The 19,769-nt window shown below is 44.7% G+C and overlaps 1 pseudogene; it reads left to right on the top strand.

Annotated features, from left to right (window-relative positions):
- The first annotated feature begins 2,410 nt into the window (after positions 1 to 2,410).
- LOC124046589 lies at positions 2,411 to 18,274 on the top strand (annotated as a pseudogene).
- The last annotated feature ends 1,495 nt before the right edge of the window (positions 18,275 to 19,769 follow it).

Genomic DNA, 19,769 nt, shown 5'->3' with positions numbered 1-19,769 from the left:
TTCCAGGCCATGGAAGAACTGGGACATTTTCAGCTTCCAGGAATTGTGTACAGATCCTTGCGACATGGGGCAGTGCGTTATCATGCTAAAACATGAGGTGATGGTGGGGGATGAGTGGCACGACAGTGGGCCTCAGGATCTCGTCACGTTATTTCTGCATTCAAATTGCCATCGATAAAATGCAATAGTATTCATTGTCCATAGCTTATGCCTGCCCATACCATAAGCCCACTTCCCACATTGGGCGAACCACTCGCCCACACGATTCCATTACACGCTGTCTGCCATTTGCCCAGTTCATTTCAAACTCGGATTCATCTTTGAAGAGCACACTTCTCCAGAATGCCAGTGGCCATCGAAGGTAAGCATTGGCCCACTGAAGTCGTTTAGGATGCCGAACTGCAGTCAGGTCAAGACCCTGGTAAGGACGACAGGCACACAGAGAAGCTTCCTTGAGACGGTTTCTGACAGTTTCTGCAGAAATTATTAGGTTGTGCAAACCCACAGTTTCATCAGCTGTCCGGATGGCTGGTCTCAAACGGTCCCGCAGGTGATGAAGCCGGATGTGGAGTTCCTGGGCTGGCATGGTTATACTTGGTCTGCGGTTGTGAGACAGGTTGGACGTACTGCCAAATTCTGCCAGCTCCAGGAGCTAGAACAGAAGTACACGTACGAGAATGACCCCGTCACTCAGGGCAAAAGCGCTCTGGAAAACAGGCAGCACTTAAAGTAGATGGCCCTAGCTAGCAAAAAGACAGTACTAGACCCCAACCGATGAAGACAATTTTTTTTTTTTTACACTTATCTCCGAGAGATAACAGGAGTCCTCTAGCTATAGAATGAAGCACTTTGAGATGGACACTGAGAAGTTGGTTATATACACTCAGAAAACAGATTAAACCACTCCCCCTCCAATAAAGCCACTGATTACCAAAACAAGTCACAAATTGCCCTGCCCCTTGATCCTTGTTGATGTGTTAACAGGTATCTGCAAATTTTGAGCAGTCAGCAGTTCACACACCAAGTAGGCCACTGGGAAATCGGGCAGCACTTAAAATAGATGGCCCTAGTTAGCAAAAAGACAGTACTAGACCACAACAGATGAAGACAAAAAAATGTGTTATACTTTTCACTTTTGGCGATATAAGGAGTCCTCCAGCTATAGAATGAAGCAAGTTTTGTTGTGAAACTGTTAGCAGTTGATGTTATTTTTCAGTAACACTTTTTCAATAACACAGACCTCAAAGCAAATCAGAGGGAGAAAAATATATGTATTCAAAGAGAACAAATCATAGTTGTTATGCTGGAAAGTAGATGGTACATGTTTATTTTTCCCTGTCCTCAGTGTTTTCTTCAAACAAAGCCTAGCCCAAGCCTAGCCTGTGGTTGACCAATTAGAATTCATTGCAATAAAATTGGGCCACTGGCCAAATACCAAGTATACCGTTTCAGGCTCAATGTATAGACAATTTGGACCAATGAGAACTTCCCACGTGTAGCTATGAGTCCCAGACTGTAATTCCTACACAGATCTGAAACAGATGTTGAACTGAAAAACACTCGTTCCATTGCTCTCTGGCCCTCTTGACCTCTAGTCCACTGCGTTGTGTATTTGAAAGCTGAATATTCATGATCTAGATCTTCAACATGTGAAATGAACATATTTTGAAATGGAAAAAAAATACAGACAAGCATATTTGTCTTAGAATATTCATACAAATAGTACATTATATGGAATCACTCTGTATGAAATAATAGGGGTTGACATCATTTTTGAATCTCTACACCTTCCTTTGTCCTTCATACAAACACCATATGTAAGGTCCTCAGTCAAGTCTTGAATTTCAAGCACAGATTCAAGTATAAAGAAAGACCAGGGAGCTTTTTGAAAGCCTCATAAAGAAGGGGAGTGATTGGTAGATGGGTAACAATAAGAAATCAGACATTGAATATACTGTGTCTTTAGGCATGGTCAAGTTAATAATCCTGCTTTGTCAAAGATGCAGTCATCCTTCTGATCTGAGCTGCAGGACAGGACGTTGGAGACGGCTCATGGTAGAGAAATTAACATAAAATTATCTGGCAACAGCTCTGGTGGACATTCCTGCAGTCAGCATGCCAATTCCATGCTCCCTCAAAACTTGAGACATCTGTGGCATTGTGTTGTGTGACAAAACTGTACAATTTAGAGTGGCCTTTTATTGTCCCTGGTATTGTTAGTGCATTGTGATAGTGATCATGCTGTTTAATCAGCTTCTTAATATGCCACAATTGTCAAGTGGAAGGATTATCTTGGCAAAGGAGAAATGCTTACTAACAGCAGCGAAATAAACAAATTTGTGCATAGCATTTGAGAGAAATAAGCTTTTTGTGCATATGGAACATTTTTGGGATCTTTTATTTCAGACTTCAAGAAGAAGACACTGCAGAGCCGAGGTACTGTAGGAGTTAGCCTGGTCCCAGTCTCTTTCAATAGCCTGGGTCTGGGACACAAGACTAGATTGGTGCCATATCTGTATATGCTTTAGCCAATGTGAAGGCACTGTAAAACATATCTCACTCCTACTGTACTAAAACTAATTTCCAGGCTGAAGCAACTGTGCTGTGAAATTCCAGGTGTTTCTTCTGCTATCATATTGTGAATGCTTACCGCTATGTAAATGTTGATTCTGTCATTGTCAGTGGAACAAGAGGTGAATGGGATGGCACAGTCACAGGCGGTATGGAAAGAGATCCGCGAAGAGGAGATTGTAATCAGAAAGATGTTCATCAAACTCAACATAACCAGAGAGGTAGGAGTGTGTGTGTGTGTGTGTGTGTGTGTGTGTGTGTGTGTGTGTGTGTGTGTGTGTGTGTGTGTGTGTGTGTGTGTGTGTGTGTGTGTGTGTGTGTGTGTGTGTGTGTGTGTGTGTGTGTGTGTGTGTGTGTGTGTGTGTGCGCGTGCGTTCTTGCATGAGTGTGTACGCTGTATGGTTAGACTGATGTTTGTTTCTCCCAACCTATAGGTGGTGGTGAATCAGATTTCTGACATCTTGTGCTTGGCCGAGCAGATCCAGTTCAACCTGGTGACAGTGGAGGTACCTGAGTGGAAGCACAGACAGCAGATAGGATAGCTTGCATCGGTGGTCCGCCTAACGCCTGTTTGGACCAGCTACAAATCTGGTCAGCCCTGCCTCTAGTCCATGTTAGCTTTAGCCCCTAGGCCCAGTTCATATCCTAACCCTTATATTAAACCTTGTTCAAATACTTTCAGAAGCAATATTTTCAACCCGCATTCACTGTGTGTGTGTGTGTTTGTCTGTATGCAGGTTCACTGCTGTGGCAGAGGGCTTACAGCAGGTGCGTCAGCAGCTGAAGATGCTCCAGGAGCTAGAACAGAAGTACACGTACGAGAATGACCCCGTCACTCAGGGCAAAAGCGCTCTGGAGGAACGCGCTCTCGCCCTATTCAAGTACCTCATTGTCAAGTGAGACCCGCTCTATGACACCCACTATGTGTCTATGTTTCCTGTAGGGATCACATACACATGCTAAACATGTATTCACTCACTGAATGGTAGGTAACTTTGCCTGAGACCTGAAGACTTGAGTCAGCTCCCAGTGTTAATGTCTCGCCTCTGTTCCCCAACTGGCAGCCTGCAGGTGTTTTGTTTTGCTCCTGCAAGTTTTCTAAGCAAAAAAAGTATTATTATTCGGTTTAAAAAATAAAATAAAAATTGTCATTGTTGGACATACAGAAGACTGTAAAAACACCATGAAATCAGCTCCAACTGATTTTTATTTTGTTCATCTGTTCCCAAGTATTCCCACACATAATAGAGAGACACGTGATCATATACAAATGTAAGCAAGGTTTGAAATGATTATTGTGAGCGGACCATGTACTTAGAGGTTGCTCTAAAAAGTCAAGGTGGAACAATTGAGTCAGGAGCAGGTTTTCTTAATTGAATCTTCATCTTCACAAGAACAAGGAACACAAGGTGAGTATCTTTAAACTATAACATAAATCACGGGTATGTCACCGCCTTCATGATCCTCCCGTGGAGAGCTCCCTTCAGGCGGTTGTCCGGATCCGTGGTGACCATTCCCAAGAGGTGGAGTGTCCCCTTCTCCCTTCCGAAAGGTACGTCCTCTCTGTAGAAGCAAATACTCTTCTTTCTCCCCTCTTTCCCGGTTCCTACCTCTCTCTTGTAGAGGAAAGAGAATAGCTCATTAGAATAGCTCATGTGCTTAATTGCCTCTGACCATCTCGACTCACATACTGGGCTGGGCTACTGACCGTGGGAGCAGCCTGCTCCCTGGTGGTCCTTCCACATACCTCCCCCTTAGGACCGGACCGGAGAGCCGGGCGCCAGACGTGCCGTCTTGGTCACACCCGGGACAGTGCATCCACATTCCCGTTCCTCGATCCAGCCCTGTAGATGACATGGAAAGAGAATGGTTGTAAAGCAAGAAACTATTTAGCTATTCTGTTATTGTTTCTCTTACCGGCCATCCACATGTGGGGAGCATGGTCAGTAACGAGGTAGTACCAGTACTACCTATGTCCGATAGGTAGTACCGGAGATAATCGAGGGCCCACTTAATGGCTAAGGCCTCTTTCTCTGTGGTAGCATATCTCTGTTCCCGATCACTGAGCTTCCTACTTATAAAGAGAATAGGCCTCTCCGCTTCGCCTTCACCCTGAGCTAGGACGTCTCCGAGCCCCGTATCTGAGGCGTCTACCTGCACAATGAGCTCTTGGGAGAAGTCAGGAGCCTGCAGGACGGGGTCAGAGCACAGGCTCTTTTAGCAACTGGGAGGCGTCTTCGGTCTTGTCCTTCCACACTACACGGTTTGGCACGTTTTGTTTTGATGAGGTTTGTGAGGGAGTTGGCAATGGTTGCATACCCAGGGATGAAACGATGATAATATCCCGTTATCCCCAAGAAGGCTCAGACGTCCCGCTTTGACTGGGGCCGGGGCCAGTCCTGAATAGCCCTGGTCTTTTCTGCCTGTTTATGTATTTTTCCGTTCCCAACGGTGTATCCCAGGTATTCCACGTTGGAGAGATCCAGGCAGCATTTTTTGGATTGGCTGTCAGCCCTGTAGCCTCCAGGCTCATCAGCACCGGCCATAGTCGCAAGAGGTGGCTATCCCAGTCCTCGCTGTGGATAACCACATCGTCTATGTACGCCGCTGCGTACTCTTGATGAGGGCGTAGAATGGCATCCATGAGGCGTTGGAAATTTTCTAAAGCCCCATGCAGTCCAAAGGGCATCCTCACATACTGAAAAAGCCCTTCCGGTGTGACGAAGGCAGTCTTTGGACGGTCCTCCAGAGCCACCGGCACTTGCCAATATCCCTTCGTCAAATCCAGGGTGGTGATGAACTTGGCCTTTCCTAAGTGCTCCAGGAGTTCATCCACGTGGGGCATGGGATACGCATCAAATGTAGAGATGACGTTTTCACCCCTAAAGTTCTTGCAGAGCCTCATATTACCGTCACGTTTGTGGACCAGAACTATGGACCACTCACTCGTAGATGGCTCGTTCACCCTCATCCTCAGCATCTCCCTTAACTCGTTCTTTGCGATGACTTGGCAGGCCTCAGGAATCCTGTAAGGACGGGTATGCACCTTCTTGCCGGGTTGAGTGTGGATATGATGAAACAGGACATCTATCTGTCCTGCGAAGGGCGAGAATACCCTGCCAAATTGCATAATCACCTTGTCTAGTTGTCTCGACTGCTCCGGCAGGAGAGTTCGACCACTGCGCACCTGTAGCAGGGCCTCCTCTTGTTCCTTGTCCTCCATGGCCATCAAAGCCACACCCTCCTCTCTTCCATGGTACTTCTTCAGCAGGTTGATATGATAGAGTTGGACCTTCTTCTTCCTGTCTGGTTGCTTGATGAGGTAATTGACTGGTGAGACCCTTTCCATTTCCTCGTAGGGCCAGACTGTGGACAGGCGGTCCCTCATCAGGATAACATGGCTAAGTCAAGGATCCCTCCACATACCTGCCGTAGAGCAATTCCAAGGGGGATAACCCAGTGGACGCCTGGGGTACTTCTCACAGGATAAATATTAAGTGGGGCAGAAGCATGTCCCAGTTTTTCCCATCTCCGGACACCACTCTTCTCAACATGCTTTTAACCTCTCTGGTATATGTGGGACGGTAGAAGTCCCAACTGGCCAACATCCAGTGAAAATGCAGAGCGCCTAATTCAAATAAATTACTTTAAAAATTCAACTTTCATGAAGTCACACATTCAATATACCAAATTAAAGCTACACTTGTTGTGAATCCAGCCAACGTGTCAGATTTTTAAAAAATGCTTTACGGCGAAAGCAAACAATGCTATTATCTGAGGATAGCACCCAAGCAAACAAACACAGACCATCATATTTCAACCCTCCAGGCGCAACACAAAATGCAGAAATAAAGATGTAATTCATGCCTTACCTTTGACGAGCTTCTTCTGTTGGAACTCCAATATGTCCCATAAACATCACAAATGGTCCTTTTGTTAGATTAATTCCGTCGATATATATCCAAAATGTCCATTTATTTGGCGCGTTTGATCCAGAAAAACAAAATGACTACAAAAGTTACCTGTAAGCTTTGTCCAAACATTTCAAACTACTTTTGTAATACAACTTTAGGTATTTTTTAACATAAATAATCGATAAAATTGAAGACGGGATGATCAGCGTTCAATACAGGAGGAAAACAATGTGTAGCATGCTTTCAGATCATGCGCCTCTAACAAAGAGTACACTTGCCTCATTCTGAACATGGCTACTTCTTCATTTATCAAAGGAAAAACCTCAAACAACTTCTAAAGATTGTTGACATCCAGTGGAAGCGATAGGAACTGTAAGAAGGTCCCTTAGAAATCTGGATTCCCAATTAAAAACCATTGAAAAGAGAGTGACCTCAAAAAAAAAATCTGAATGTTTGTCCTCGGGGTTTCGCCTGCTAAATAAGTTCTGTTATAGTCACAGACATGATTCAAAACGTTTTAGAAACATCAGTGTTTTCTATCCAAATCTACTAATAATATGCATAGCTTAGCTTCTGGACATGAGTAGCAGGCAGATTCATTTGGGCACGCTTTTCATCCAAAATTCCAAATGCTGCCCCCTATCCTAGAGAATCCAAGATGGCGTAGCAGTAAGTCGTCCTGTGGTATCGTCTCTCTGTAAATATCTGTAAATAACGTCTCTTTTTCGTTTTAGATATTTTTCTTCACATATCTTTAAAAACATTTTGCTAAACCTAAGCTTCCAAATACTCTCCTGCAATCCGCCTCACCCAATCCGCCTCACCCAATGTAGCTACTTTTCCTAAAGTATTTATATTTACTTCGGAACCGAAACCCCTCAACTGAAGTTAGCCAGCTAACCACCAGCTATGCTAGCGGTCTTCAGCTAACCGGTCATCAGCTAACCTTTAGCTCGGAAAGCTCTCGCCAGTTCGAACAACGCAACGCTAACCAGAGCATAACGGACCTATTTATTTTTTATCCCCGGATTCCCTCCGCAAACGGAACATTTTTTTCAGCTGGATCTTCACAACTAGCTATCGAGCTAAACCGCAACCCTGGTTGTTTACTCCTGGCTAGCGTTTCCACCCACGTAGCTTGAAGCTAGCCCGGCCAGAGCTCCTGTGTTCCTAGCATACTCCTGGGCTTCTATACCCGGATCCACGACCGGTCTACCGATGTCACTGCATGAAGAGGAATAAACAGACTCACCCCATCGCGACGTCCTCCAAAGGCTAACTCTCTAGCCCTCGCTATCTCCTTGCTTGCTAATTCGGCATGCTAACTGCTAGCTTGTTTAGCCCAGGTCCGCTAACTACTACCTTGTTTACCCCGGCCTGCTAATCTGTTAGCTTGTTAGCACAGTCCTGCTAACCGTCTGCATCACAGTGGCCCATATGTACTTTCTATCTCTTCCCGATTTTTAAAATTTGTTTATACCTTCCGGAAACCTGCCTCACCCAATGTGATACGGATTCGCTATTATTTTAAATTTTTAGAACACACTCAAGAACCTCCAGAAGCGAATCAGCTAACTAGCTACAAGCTACTTAGTCACTGTTTTTTATTTTTATTTTTAATTTTTAACCTGGATAACACCCGCCAGTCCAGCCCCCCTGCCTCATCCACCGCTGCCCCTGGACTCTGATCACTTGGCTACATAGCTGATGCACGCTGGACTGTCCATTAATCACAGTACTCCATTCTGCTTGTTTGATTTATCTGTCGGCCCCATTGCCTAGTCAATGCCATTTTACCTGCTGTTGTTATGCTAGCTGATTAGCTGTTGTCTCACCCACTGTTTTAGCTAGCTTTCCCAATTCAACACCTGTGATTACTGTATGCCTCGCTGTATGTCTCTCTCAAATGTCAATATGCCTTGTATACTGTTGCTCAGGTTAGTTATCATTGTTTTAGTTCACAGTGGAGCCCCTAGTCCCACTCCTCATACCCCTGATACCTCCTTTGTCCCACCTCCCACATATGCGGTGACCTCACCCATTACAACCAGCATGTCCAGAGATAAAACCTCTCTCATCATCACCCAGTGCCTGGGCTTACCTCCGCCGTACCCGCACCCCACCATACCCCTGTCTGCGCATTATGCCCTGAATATATTCTACCATGCCCAGAAACCTGCTCCTCTTATTCTCTGCCCCCAACGCTCTAGGCGACCAGTTTTGATAGCCTTTAGCCGCACCCTCATACTACTCCTTCTCTGTTCTGCGGGTGATGTGGAGGTAAACCCAGGCCCTGCATGTCCCCAGGCACCCTCATTTGTTGACTTCTGTGATCAAAAAAGCCTTGGTTTCATGCATGTCAACATCAGAAGCCTCCTCCCTAAGTTTGTTTTACTCACTGCTTTAGCACACTCTGCTAACCCTGATGTCCTTGCCGTGTCTGAATCCTGGCTCAGGAAGGCCACCAAAAATTCAGAGATTTCCATACCCAACTATAACATCTTCCGTCAAGATAGAACTGCAAAGGGGGGGGGGGAGTTGCAGTCTACTGCAGAGATAGCCTGCAAAGTAATGTCATACTTTCCAGGTCCATACCCAAACAGTTCGAACTACTAATTCTGAAAATTACTCTCTCCAGAAATAAGTCTCTCACTGTTGACGCCTGCTACCGACCCCCCTCAGCTCCCAACTGTGCCCTGGACACCATTTGTGAATTGATTGCCCCCCATCTAGCTTCAGAGTTTGTTCTGTTAGATGACCTAAACTGGGATGTGCTTACCACCCCGGCAGTCCTACAATCTAAGCTAGATGCCCTCAATCTCACTCAAATCATCAAGGAACCCACCAGGTACAACCCTAACTCTGTAAGCAAGGGCACCCTCATAGATGTCATCCTGACCAACTAGCCCTCCAAATACACCTCCGCTGTCTTCAACCAGGATCTCAGCGACCACTGCCTCATTGCCTGTATCCGCTGCGGTGCCGCAGTCAAACGACCACCCCTCATCACTGTCAAACGTTCCCTAAAACACTTCTGTGAGCAGGCCTTTCTAATCGACCTGGCCCGGGTATCCTGGAAGGACATTGACCTCATCCCGTCAGTTGAGGATGCCTGGTCATTCTTTAAGAGTAACTTCCTCACCATTTTAGATAAGCATGCTCCGTTCAAAAAATGCAGAACTAAGAACAGATACAGCCCTTGGTTCACTCCAGACCTGACTGCCCTCGACCAGCACAAAAACATCCTGTGGCGGACTGCAATAGCATCGAACAGTCCCCGTGATATGCAACTGTTCAGGGAAGTCAGGAACCAATACACGCAGTCAGTCAGGAAAGCTAAGGCCAGCTTCTTCAGGCAGAAGTTTGCATCCTGTAGCTCCAACTCCAAAAAGTTCTGGGACACTGTGAAGTCCATGGAGAACAAGAGCACCTCCTGACCACTGCACTGAGGCTAGGGAACACGGTCACCACCGACAAATCCATGATTATCGAAAACTTCAACAAGCATTTCTCAACGGCTGGCCATGCCTTCCGCCTGGCCACTCCTACCTCTGCCAACAGCTCCGGCCTCCCCGCAGCTCCTCACCCAAGCCTCTCCAGGTTCTCCTTTACCCAAATCCAGATAACAGATGTTCTGAAAGAGCTGCAAAACCTGGACCCGTATAAATCAGCTGGGCTTGAAAATCTGGACACTCTATTTCTGAAACTATCCGCCGCCATTGTCGCAACCCCTATTACCAGCCTGTTCAACCTCTCTTTCATATCGTCTGAGATCCCCAAGGATTGGAAAGCTGCTGCAGTCATTCCCCTCTTCAAAGGGGGAGACACCCTGGACCCAAACTGTTACAGACCTATATCCATTCTGCCCTGCCTATCTAAGGTCTCCGAAAGCCAAGTCAACAAACAGGTCACTGACCATCTCGAATCCCACCGTACCTTCTCCGTTATGCAATCTGGTTTCCGAGCCGGTCACTGGTGCACCTCAGCCACACTCAAGGTACTAAACAACATCATAACCGCCATCGATAAAAGACAGTACTGTGCAGCCGTCTTCATCGACATTGCCAAGGCTTTCGACTCTGTCAATCACCAGATTCTTATCGGCAGACTCAGTAGACTCGGTTTTTCGGATGACTGCCTTGCCTGGTTCACCAATTACTTTGCAGACAGAGTTCAGTGTGTCAAATCGGAGGGCATGCTGTCCGGTCCTCTGGCAGTCTCTATGGGGGTGCCACAGGGTTCAATTCTTGGGCCGACTCTTTTCTCTGTATATATCAATGATGTTGGTCTTGCTGCGGGCGATTCCCTGATCCACCTCTACGCAGACGACACCATTCTATCTACTTTTGGCCCGTCATTGGACACTGTGCTATCTAACCTCCAAAGGAGCTTCAATGCCATACAACACTCCTTCCGTGGCCTCCAACTGCTCTTAAACGCTAGTAAAACCAAATGCATGCTTTTCAACCGATCGCTGCCTGCACCCGCATGCCCGACTTGCATCACCACACTGGATGGTTCCGACCTTGAATATGTGGACACCTATAAGTACCTAGGTGTCTGGCTAGACTGCAAACTCTCCTTCCAGACCCATATCAAACATCTCCAATCGAAAATCAAATCAAGAGTCGGCTTTCTATTCCGCAACAAAGCCTCCTTCACTCACGCTGCCAAGCTTACCCTAGTAAAACTGACTATCCTACCGATCCTCGACTTCGGCGATGTCATCTACAAAATCGTTTCCAACACTCTACTCAGCAAACTGGATGCAGTTTATCACAGTGCCATCCGTTTTGTCACTAAAGCACCTTATACTACCCACCACTGCGACTTGTATGCTCTAGTCGGCTGGCCCTCGCTACATATTCGTCGCCAGACCCACTGGCTCCAGGTCATCTACAAGGCCATGCTAGGTAAAGCTCCGCCTTATCTCAGTTCACTGGTCACGATGGCAACACCCATCCGTAGCACGCGCTCCAGCAGGTGTATCTCACTGATCATCCCTAAAGCCAACACCTCATTCGGCCGCCTTTCGTTCCAGTACTCTGCTGCCTGTGACTGGAACGAATTGCAAAAATCGCTGAAGTTGAAGACTTTTATCTCCCTCACCAACTTCAAACATCAGCTATCTGAGCAGCTAACCGATCGCTGCAGCTGTACATAATCTATTGGTAAATAGCCCACCCATTTTCACCTACCTCATCCCTACAGTTTTTATTTATTTACTTTTCTGCTCTTTTGCACACCAATATCTCTACCTGTACTATGAATCCGTCCTCCCCAATTTAGGGGCCACCAGCCACCTGTGTTTGGTTCTAATGATAACCTGTTGATATTATTCTTCTTCTTTTGGTTACTTTAAATCATTTACAACTATTTTCTTCCCCAGCAACTAAAGGAACAGAAAGTTACAGGCAACAGATCAAATGAGGTAAACAAAGCATCTCAAGTGTGAGGGTGATTGTGATGTATAAAACTATTACTATGCAATGTCATAGTTATACATATATATTTTTAAAATTATGTACATCTGTGTGTCAACTCAGGGTCCTCTCATAGTGACGGAGGAGCTCCACTCTATTAGCTTTGAGACTCAACTCTGTCAGCCAGGACTCCAGGTCGAACTAGAGGTCAGAACAACAGTAACCAATCTGTAGAGCTTTTAAAAAGACATGGTATACACTATTGTCATGGCTAAAATATTTGTTAGTAATACACACCAAGGAGCCTGACTCTCTGTACGGATGTTCCTGTGTGTGTGTGTGTGTGTGTGTGTGTGTGTGTGTGTGTGTGTGTGTGTGTGTGTGTGTGTGTGTGTGTGTGTGTGTGTGTGTGTGTGTGTGTGTGTGTGTGTGTGTGCGTGTGCGTGTGTCCAGACAATGTCCCTGCCCATTGTGGTCATCTCCAACATTAGCCAGCTGCCCAGTGCCTGGGCCTCTGTCATGTGGTACAACATGCTGACCTGTGAGTCCAAGGTACAACCCCTCTCACTTACCCTTCTCATTCAAGACTAAATCCTCATAGCTACAGTATCTATCTATCTATCTATCCATCCATCCATCCATCCATCCATCCATCCATCCATCCATCCATCCATCCATCCATCCATCCATCCATCCATCCATCCATCCATCCATCCATCCATCCATCCATCCATCCATCCATCCATCCATCCATCTATCTATCTATCTATCTATCTATCTATCTATCTATCTATCTATCTATCTATCTATCTATCTATCTATCTATCTATCTATCTATCTATCTATCTATCTATCTATCTATCTATCTATCTATCTATCTACTTACTGAGATTTTACCCTCTGAGAACTACAGTAACTTTTGTTCTCTTAACTGCCTCCTTACTTATGTCATGTGATCCAGACTGGACAGGTTTAATCTAGGGGGTCGAACTCCTGGTCCTGAAGAGCCAGGTGGTGTGCAGGCTTTTGTTCCACCCCAGCACTAACACCCCTCTTCCAAACTATCAGCTTATCATCTCCATCCCTCTCTCTCTTCCTCCTCAGAATCTGTCGTTCTTCCTGAGCCCTCCTCAGGCCACCTGGAGCCAGTTGTCAAACGTGCTGAGCTGGCAGTTCTCCATAACCAAGCGAGGCCTCAACGACGAGCAGCTGAGCATGCTGGGAGACAAGCTCCTGGGTGAGTCTTATTGTGACTTGGCGTGGTTTTGTGAAACGACACAGCCACAGCAAACCCATCTGTGATATTAAGGTGCGCTAGTTGGCTATAAATGGTGGCCATACATCCAGTGTGTGAGGTGGCTATTAGTTTTTCTCAACACAGATATCTGGCAAGAGAGTCAAGGTGACCAACTCATTTGGCCAACTAATCCCAGATAAAGGCTAACAATGCAAATGTTGCTTAAAATCTATTCACCGTATCCAAAGGTGCATAAAAAGCTTATGACCTCTGTCATGTGTTGCTCATAACGGTGTCAGCTAAGGTTGTTCCATTAAAGTGAACCAATAATAATACCAAACTCCTGTGACAGGTGGAGAAGCAGCCGGAAACCCTAATGGACTCATCCCCTGGACCAAGTTCTGCAAGGTGAGCATCTCTCTGGAAGTTCAGTGTTTTAGCCAACCCCTGTGTGTTTACTATGGGCTGTGTATTGAGTGTGTCTTTGCCTGAGCAGAGTGTGAATGAGAAGAGCTTTCCCTTCTGGCTGTGGATCGAGGGAATACTGGACCTGATCAAGAGACACCTGCTGTGTCTGTGGAATGATGGGTAAAACATCTCTCCAACTCACATTACTTCAGTGTACCTTTCTGAAGACTAAGTCTACATTACATTTTTGAAAAGTTACTTTATTGTGCTATAATCAACTACATATCTATGGTCTATAGGTGTATCATTGGCTTTGTTAGTAAGGAGAGAGAGAAGGCCCTGCTGAAGGACAAGGAGCCTGGAACTTTCCTGCTGCGCTTCAGTGAGAGCAGCCGAGAGGGAGCCATTACCTTCACCTGGGTGGAGGGCTCCAATAATGGTGTGTGTGTCTTTTTGTGTGCATGTGTTTTTGTAGCTTTGTAGCTGTAGATGAAGGGGAGGAGATGGGTTAAAGAAGGATTTTTAAGCATTGAGACAATTGGGACGTGGATTGTGTATGTGTGCCATTCAGAGGGTGAATGGGCAAGACAAAATATTTAAGTGCCTTTGAATGGGGTATAGTAGTAGGTGCCAGGTGCATCGGATTGAGTCAAGAACTGCAACACTGCTGGGATTTTCATGCTCAACAGTTTCCCGTGTGTATCAAGAATGGTCCACCACCCGAAGGATATCCAGCCAACTTGACACAACTGTGGGAAGCATTGGAGTCAACATGGGCCAGCATCCTTGTGGAACACTTTCGACACCTATTAGAGTCCATGCCCCGACGAATTGAGGCTGTGTGTGGGGGGGGGGTGTAACTCAATATTAGGAAGGTGTTCCTAATATGTGGTATATTTACTCCGTGTACATACCTATGGACAGACAAAAATATATGTATTTTAATTGTTTTTACACATTATGAGTATGTGTCTGTACATCTGTATCAGGTATATGTGTTTCTGTTTGTATTATTTGACCAGGTAAACTGACTGAGAACACATTCTCATATCACATTGTGTGTGTGTGCATTTATGTACAGTTGAAGTCGGAAGTTTACATACACTTAGGTTGGAGTAGAAGTGTACCTGTGATGAAAATTAAAGGCCTCTCTCATCTTTTTAAGTGGGAGAACTTCCACAATTGGTGGCTGACTAAATACTTTTTGCCCCACTGTATAGATGGCCATTTCCACGCGGTGGAGCCCTACACTAAGAAGGAGCTGGCCGCCATCTCTTTTCCTGACATCCTCCGCAACTACAAGGTGATGGCTGCCGAGAACATCCCTGAGAACCCTCTGCTCTACCTCTACCCCTACATCCCCAAAGAGAGCGCCTTCACACGCTACTACAGCCGCCCCACAGAAGGTAACTAACAAGCTGTTAGAAATGTATGTATGTTGAGGAAAGATTGAGTAGTTGAAAACGGTACAAATGGTGTTGAATTCAATTCCAGTCTAAGCTATTATACACAATATTCACTGCATAGCATACTTTTCATATTTTGTTGTGCCACACCCTTTTCCCCCATTGAAATATTGACCACTGGTAATGCCTTGCTACAGGAGGTTGGTGAGGGAAGGAAGGCTCAAAATAATGTCTGGAATGGAGTGTGTGATGTGTTTGATACCATTCCATTTACTCCATTCCAGCCATTACTATGAATCCGTCCTCCCCAATTTAGGGGCCACCAGCCACCTGTGTTTGGTTCTAATGATAACCTCTAGACGTCTATAACCTTTGACCTTCTCAGCTGCTGAGCCAATGGAGTTGGAGAGTGCCTCTGGGGCTGACTACATTAAGACGGAGCTCATCTCTGTGTCTGAAGTGTAAGTGTGATTCTTGTTATGAAACACCTTTTACTGTTTTTATATCGTTTTCATTGATTTAAGATCCACACAACAGACAACACACACAGCCCAAAGTACAAGAAAAGGTCAAATGAAAAGTGTACGTCTCTTGTTATGTCAGTCACTGACAGTCACTCACCCATGTCAGCTAACATGTTTGGTAAATTAGTCTAGCTAAATATTTCACTGGTAGTAAACACGGTTGAATTACTGACAGGGGGGGCCCCCATTGATTGATTGTCACTCTCATATTAAATACTGCAAACATTTATTTTCTCCTGGTTATGTAACTGTTTGTTGGTTTCTGTTTCTCCTCAGCCACCCCTCCAGACTACAGGACGCCATGCTGCCCATGAGTCCCGAAGTGTATGGAGAGCTGACCAGGATTATTAACCCTGATGAGATTGAAAATGTGGTAGGTTACAGCCAGACAGCACCTGCCACACACACGGATTAGAGACACTGTGGTAGGTTTTAGCCAGACAGCACCAGCCGCACACAGAGGAGAGACACTGTTGTATGTTAGTCAGCCAGCAGTAGCCACACATAGTGGTCGTGTTCCCCTGCTCAGCCGTTCCATGCATCAACCAATGGTTGCGTGCAACATCATCAACTGTGCCGCCCGGCACCAGATTGCTATAACATATGTGGTTAGCTGATACGTAAAATAATTATCCGGGTGTAGTAAGATCTGGCCTGCATCAGCAACACCTGGGCAGAGGAATGTAACCCACAGTGTGGTAGGTTAGAGACAGACAGCGCCAGCCGCACACAGAGATGAGACAACACATATCTAATCATCATAAAACACAAAATGTGGAAAAGATGTGAACATTTGAGAAGACAAGACAGCCCTGGGGTAAAATTAGAATGTATGGTCCTGGCAAATCAGCTGTAGCGCTGTCATAACTGAAGCATTTATTTCCAAATCTTTCATGCGAGGGTCGGGATAATTCATGCATTTTTTATTTACTATGTGACTGTGCCACTGTGTAACACATATGCAATCACAAAAGTGCAGCATTCCGCTATTGAGATGCAGCCATTTTTTCCCCCTGATCCTATGTTGTCCCTCTCCCTTCAGATGTGCACTCCCTTCCCAAACTAATCTGCCCTCTTCAGGCGGTGCCCAGGAAAATGTGTGTAAGCTCCCGAGCCGAGTACCAAAGACACCACACAAAAAGGATGACGTTTGCAATAGATTTGAAAGCACAATATATATATATGTAGTCCTACGTTATCGTTTTATATACACGCATGAGGTTTTGGGGCTTTGAGTCCAGCTGTTTGTAATAAGGAATGTTATTCTACGCTACTTGTGGGACAGTGTAATATTTTGTGTGTGCAGATGTAATATGAACAACAAAAAAGGGATGCAGAAAGCTGTTCTTCACTTTGTAAATAGATACGATTTTGTAGCAATTTATAATAAGGAAAATGGTTCAGATGTTCTGGGTCGTTCCACGAAATGAGTGCCCTTTGATATTTTAGTCAGAAATGTTGCACCAATATTGAATTTTAAAAGGGTGTTATATTAAATGAAGTGGCCTTTAATATAGACCACATTTAGACTTCAATAAATCAGATGTTTAATATGGATAAAGGTTTGCTAAAGTGCAAAAATTCATCAAATATATCTATATTGTTTTGTGTATTTTTCTGCCCAATTTAGTGATGTCCAATTGGTAGTCTTGTCCCATCGCTGCAACTCCTGTTCGAACTCGGGAGAGGCAAAGGTCAAGAGCCATGCGTCCGCCGAAACATGACCCTGCTTCTTGACACATTCTTGACACATTGCTCGATTAACCCAGAAGCCAGCTGCACCAATGTCTCGAAGGAAACACCGCACAACTGGCGACCACCACAGGAGTCGCTAGAGCGCGATGGGACAAGGACATCACGTCCCAACATTTCTCCAAGTTTCACCAAGCCCTAGTTATTTTGTTGCTTTGCTTTGACAAGGTCATTTCTGAAGATTATTTTTTATTTCATGTGAGTAGTGATTCATTTGCATCAGTCCCTCATTTTAAGGTCAACCCTGTTACGTAAACTGAGCTCTCGTTTTAATTTGGTGAAACTATTCCTTTTGAAATATTGCTTTCAAAAGAAACATTGAACATCTAATAGTCAAATCACAGAGTAAACGCAGGAGCGCTGGATCTACTCTTTTTTTTGTACATTTTCTGGTGTTTTGTGGTGGATAACTGTGTAGGTCGAGCGTAACATGCCAACCCTGTTAACCATAGATAGGCAAGAAGTGTTTTAACAATTACATTTTTGGGGTGAAGCTTGCATGCAATTGCCACTCCCTGTAGCACACAACAAGCTGTCATTTCCCCTGTCACAAGGGGATTTATGGCTGATTTAGGAAATCATCAACCCTGTTACGGTCAACCCTGATACTTTATTTGGCACTGATAGTTTTGAGATGGGAAAACATGTTTATGAAGTTGAACATGTGCTCTTTATGACAGAATGTGAAAATGTGGTTATATCAAATGTTTTCTTTGACCAAGTGTGACGGCCCCTCCCTGCTCTGGTTTATGGGTTTTGCTGTGCTTACTTTCTGCAGGAGATTGGTGGGTGGAGTAGGAGAGGTGGGCGGAGCTGGGAGGGTCGTCAGTGCTGATTGGGGCACACATGTGAAAGCTCAGCTGTGGCATAAAGCCACTGCCCCCCCCCCCTTCAGCAAGAGATTCCTCTCTCCGTGCATACCTTTGGTTGTGTTGTTGTGGCTTTGGCAGTTGACACCTAATTTACTGACCTTCGTGCCTCATCTGATTATTTTTGTGAGTGTTTATTTATGGTATAAATTAATTTTGTTATTCCTTTACTCAGTGTGTGGTTTCCCATTATTTGTTACAATCTTGAGCCAGGTTGTAACAGGTTATACAGAATTTGTGGAATGACCCTTATATGGAAAGTACTTCTAAACTGTACTCACGACTGCCTGGACTTCATTGTTTCAATTAATTAAAAATCTGAGCTCTCTCACATGCCTGAAAAGCTTTGCTTTGTTTAACTTGTTGATTCAAATATATTTATATATGTGTACATATTCCACTGCAAGGAGCAATCACACTCTTGCACACCTCTTAACAAAGGAACTTGATCATGTATGTCTTAAAATAGCAGAAAAGGACATCCATGTATTGTACAGCAATACACTCAGAACTGTCTTTAGTTGTAATGTCAGATTGGTCTGCGACTATTGGTGACATCTGACTTAAACCATCTGTCCATATGACCGCCAGGGATTCTAACTCCTCTGAGCTAAAGCCTAGGCAGCTAACACCAGTTATCAGGGCTCAGGCAAGGTTACCCTTCTTCGAACCACCTCCACTACAACAGACATGTTATAACAAGGACAAAAGCAATGTGAGATTTTGAGACCTGTTCCTCTATGTGTTAGGGTGGTGATTGGTTGGAGGGTTCAAGTCAGGTGTTTCCCTGACTTTTAGAGGAGTGGTGAATGAGGTTAAATGTCTGTGGCAACATGTTCCATTATCTTTCTCATTCTTTGGATATCATTTTAACATGTTCTATATCTCTATACACAATGTCACCATCTCAGTGTTGCTGCAGAACGGTAACAGTGCATTACACAAATGAAAAAGTAATGGTAGAGATAGAAATGGAATGTACAGAGAGGACAGGGTCATGTCATGATGGTCAAAGCTGGGACCGAGAGACTGAAAAACAGCTTCTATCTCAAGCCCATCAGACTGTTAAACAGCCATCACTAACATTGAGTGGCTGCTGCCAACATACTGACTCAATCTCTAGCCACTTTAATAATTAAAAATAGGATGTAATAAATGTATCACTAGTCACTTTAAACCATGCCACTTTATATAATGTTTACATACCCTACATTACTCATCTCATACTCTGTACCATCTACTGCAACTTGCCTATGTCGTTTGGCCATCGCTCATCTATATATATATGTGTACATATTCTTATTCATTCCTTTACACTTCTGTGTTTAAGGTAGTTGTTGTGAAATTGTTAGATTACTTGTTAGATATTACTGCACGGTCGGAACTAGAAGCACAAGCATTTCGCTACGCTCGCTTTCATTTGTGAGACATTGTTGTGAATGAAAATATTTTTGAATTTTGCGTGCTGCCTTTTCAGCGGAATGTTGTCAAGGGGTTCCGCTAGCGTGTTCCCGGCGCTAGAAAGGTTAACATCTGCTAACCATGTGTATGTGACCAATAAAATTCTGATTTGATTTCATGTTTTCCCCATAAAACCTACCACTGCTTTGAGTTCTAATTTGATCAGTATTGGTACTTTACACACCAGCTCCGTGGGAAAATTGG

This window comes from Oncorhynchus gorbuscha, linkage group LG01 (genome assembly GCF_021184085.1).
Source record: "Oncorhynchus gorbuscha isolate QuinsamMale2020 ecotype Even-year linkage group LG01, OgorEven_v1.0, whole genome shotgun sequence".
In the NCBI taxonomy this organism is placed as follows: domain Eukaryota; kingdom Metazoa; phylum Chordata; class Actinopteri; order Salmoniformes; family Salmonidae; genus Oncorhynchus; species Oncorhynchus gorbuscha.
The sequence above is the reverse complement of the archived record's forward strand: the minus strand, read 5'-3'. Positions and strand labels throughout refer to the sequence as shown.